Here is a 4,542-nt window from a genome sequence, read left to right as displayed (position 1 = left end):
CCTCCTGGAGCATGTACCCAACACTGTGGTCAAACAGTTCGAGGGAATCCTCATGAGGACATGGTGGAGCTAGGGAAGGAGTCACTGATGACATTGAGCTGAGGGAAGAGGCCGCTGCTTTGCCAGACAAAGCACCCTGGGCATGGGTGAGAGAGGATGAGGAGGATGAGGACGGCTTGGTCATCCACTCGACCAAGTCTTCCGCATGTTGCGGCTCAACATGGCCAGCTGCCGAAAAAAAGGCCAAGCGTGTCCCATGGCCACGTGCTGATGAGGATGCACCGTCTCCACGACCAGCACTAGACACAGAGCCTGCTTGCCCTCTCTTATTGGCTTGTGACTGTCTGCCTCTCCTTCTTGGCCTTCCAGACATACTAATGGCCTGTAGCTGCACTAAGCTGGGATAGAACACCTGTAATTTTCTTCAAGTAGCTTTATATACTGTAACCAGACAAGCCTGCCTGTCAGTAGGAAGATAAGAGGAACGGATCTAGCTGAACACTGTGAGCAGGACGCACTGTACTAAATGTAAATAGTCTAGCTGCCTGACCGTGGTACTAATAGGATCAAATAGAACACCTGTAATTTTCTTCAGGTAGCTTTATATACTGTAACCAGACAAGCCTGCCTGTCATTAGGAAGATAACAGGAACGGATCTAGCTGTACACTGTGAGCAGGACGCACTGTACTAAATGTAAATAGTCTAGCTGCCTGACCGTGGTACTAATAGGATCAAATAGAACACCTGTAATTTTCTTCAGGTAGCTTTATATACTGTAACCAGACAAGCCTGCCTGTCAGTAGGAAGATAACAGGAACGGATCTAGCTGTACACTGTGAGCAGGACGCACTGTACTAAATGTAAATAGTCTAGCTGCCTGACCGTGGTACTAATAGGATCAAATAGAACACCTGTAATTTTCTTCAGGTAGCTTTATATACTGTAACCAGACAAGCCTGCCTGTCAGTAGGAAGATAACAGGAACGGATCTAGCTGTACACTGTGAGCAGGACGCACTGTACTAAATGTAAATAGTCTAGCTGCCTGACCGTGGTACTAATAGGATCAAATAGAACACCTGTAATTTTCTTCAGGTAGCTTTATATACTGTAACCAGACAAGCCTGCCTGTCAGTAGGAAGATAACAGGAACGGATCTAGCTGAACACTGTGAGCAGGACGCACTGTACTAAATGTAAATAGTCTAGCTGCCTGACCGTGGTACTAATAGGATCAAATAGAACACCTGTAATTTTCTTCAGGTAGCTTTATATACTGTAACCAGACAAGCCTGCCTGTCAGTAGGAAGATAACAGGAACGGATCTAGCTGAACACTGTGAGCAGGACGCACTGTACTAAATGTAAATAGTCTAGCTGCCTGACCGTGGTACTAATAGGATCAAATAGAACACCTGTAATTTTCTTCAGGTAGCTTTATATACTGTAACCAGACAAGCCTGCCGGTCAGTAGGAATTTAACAGGAACGGATCTAGCTGAACACTGTGAGCAGGACGCACTGCATTAAATGTAAATAGTCTAGATAGAAGATAACAGGAACAGATCTAGCTAAACTGAATACAGTGTATATATATATATGCAACACCTGGGATGCATATATATACACAATACACTGTAAGTGCAGCTAACTGACTGACTGTTCTGCCTAATCTATCTAACTCAAATCAAATGACACTGTCTCTCTCTCTCTCTATCTCTCAGCACACCGGAACACACACTACACAGGGCCGCCGTGCAGGCGGCCTTATATAGTGTGGGGTGTGTACTAAATCCCCTGAGCCATAATTGGCCAAAGCCACCCTGGCTTTGGCCAATTACAGCTCTCTCTACTGACAGCGCTGTGATTGGCCAAGCATGCGGGTCATAGTGCATGCTTGGCCAATCATCAGCCAGCAATGCACTGCGATGCCGCAGTGAATTATGGGCCGTGACGCGCCACACGAATTTAGCGCGAACGGCCCATAACGTTCGCAATTCGGCGAACGATCGAACAGCCGATGTTCGAGTCGAACATGGGTTCGACTCGAACACGAAGCTCATCCCTACTGCTGACCAAAATGAACACAAAGGCTCATCTCACATTTACCAAAAAAGTCTTGATTATCCCCAAGACTTTTAGGCAAATGTAACAAAGTCTTTAGCCTCTTCCAGTCTAATGAGGACCTCCAAGGCCAAAGATAGCGGTCATCCTTCAATATGTAGTGGGTTGTGGGGCATAGTGGGTGCAAAGATGGTGAAAGTCATTGGGGGCCAGACACTTCTTGGATGTAAAAGAGGTTTTATTTCTTTTAACAGTCCTTTTTGTATTTTTGTGGGAAAGAGGGTTGGGGCCAGGACACCCTTAAGTAGTTGTCGATTCATTTGGCAGACTCTGAGACTTCAATAGGAGGACAGCCGTGAAGGGTAAGGCCCCAGCATGGTGCCACATCTGCACATGCAGGAATGCTGTCTCCTATGGCAACAGTCTTTTAACCGTTCCTAACTCAAACATAATAGTTCCTTCTGCTTCATTACAACTGCCTCTTGTAGTTCTTCAGCACTGAGCTCCCGGTCTCTCACTAGACCTTCTAATTCACTGACTCTGAATCCCTTGATCTCCTTTAATCTTTGCAGTGGTATCTCCCTCGAGATGCTGTTACATGGCTGAATTAAAACAATTCTGCAAAGAGTGGACCAAATTGGTTCCACAGCAATGTGAAAGTCTCCTTGCCAGTTATTGCAAACACTTGATTGCAGCTGTTGCCGCCAAAAGTTATTAGGTTTAGGGCAATTACTTTTTCACATAAAGCCAGGCAGATTTGGACAGCTTTTTTGCTTTAATAAATGAAACCATCATTTAAAAACTGCATTTTGTATTTACTTGGGTTATCTTTGTGTAATAATTAAAATGTGTTTGATGAGTCATTTAAGTGTGACAAATAAGCAAAAAAAGAAAAAATTAAAAGGGGGCAAATACTTTTTCACAGCATTGTATATGGACACATACTTTTACTTCACACAGAATATATTTTGCACATTTGTTTATATTTGGTACTTTTTTGTAATACACTTTATTTTTGGATACATTTATATTACTAGGTTGAGTCACTGTATCTATGTTTGATTTAGTTCATGACTATTCAGGAACATTTTGTTTGGGATACATTTCTTTATTGGTTTACAGACAGCGCAACTTTATTTATGTTTTATATATTTCCAATACCTGCCAGTGTGCACAGCTGCACTTACATACCTTTCTTTCCCTCTCCCAGGGATGCGTTCAGGGGGAAAGAGACTATGTAAAGGTAAATATGAAATACTGTATTACAAAGAATTTTTTAATTTCATGCAGGCAGATGGAGCTCCTGTCTCTCTTTTCAGAAAGTTCAAAACACAAGCGAATGAGTCAGCACAGAACTTGATTTTTCTCCTACTGTGTTCAGTAAGCTCCATCTAAGGGTTCCAGTTTAGAGAGAGAGACAGGCAAACATGCAGCTTTTGCTGTTTAAGAAAACCCACAGCTAGCAAGAGCCTGGAAGCGGCCCATTGTCTCAAGTGTCATGACTAAATAGAATATCTCATGGATCATGGCCCATGAGAAGATGGTCAGCATACTACAGGACATGGTACAGAGATTTGAGGCTGACTGACTTCCCAGCAGGGATCCGATTGAGTTTGACAGGAACTTATGGCAGGATAGCTACACATCTACCCTTGACCTTCTCTTCTACTATCCTACTTTACCCCCTTTCCTCTCTCTCTTCTACTACTAACTTTTTCTTTTAGTTGTTTGGTTTCAATAAGGGATGTCTTAACTGGAGTGGATATGTGACACACATAAGGGGATCGCCTTCTAAATGTAATGTAAAAGTGTACACAGTGGAGGGTCCCACTCTCTGTTTCTCCACGCTCCTGATGGTTGTCCACCTGACAAAAATTACACCTGAAATCAAGCTATTGGACTATCTGATGATATATTTAACTGTTAATGTTGGACATGCTCATTCTGGGGCTTCATTACCCCCTACTCCAAACTACAGGAGATAAGGGTCCTCCAGCCCACAATAGGAGCCACACCATGGATAGGTTTAGCCTGCTCCTCCTTGGAGAGGTGAGACTGAGCTTCTCCTTTTACACCTATTTTCCTATATAACATCACTGGCTCCTCTAGATTTCTCCAAATAACCTTGGAGTACCCCTTTAAGGTAATGATATCCGATCCAACAAAATTCTCTCCCTCTGTACCAATTGTGTAAATGCCTGACTCAGCAAGTTATATGTCTTAACTAAATTTTTCTTGTTTTATTTTCTTTCAGTTCCTATTGCATTATTGTGTTCACGATGCATATACTTCAGTTGTCATCACATGTAACTAAGTAATGTGATCCTAACATGTAAACCTTCTGCTTCATGTTGCATTAATATGGTCTTGTTATGATTTGAACCTCCAATAAAAATTGATTGAAAGAGAAAACCCACAACACCCTGTAAATCCCTGTGTATCACTGGTGCACAAATTATTAAAATGGTTCTAAAGGCTGA

This window comes from Aquarana catesbeiana, linkage group LG10 (assembly GCF_042186555.1).
Source record: "Aquarana catesbeiana isolate 2022-GZ linkage group LG10, ASM4218655v1, whole genome shotgun sequence".
NCBI lineage: Eukaryota > Metazoa > Chordata > Amphibia > Anura > Ranidae > Aquarana > Aquarana catesbeiana.
Note: the sequence above shows the minus strand (reverse complement) of the source record.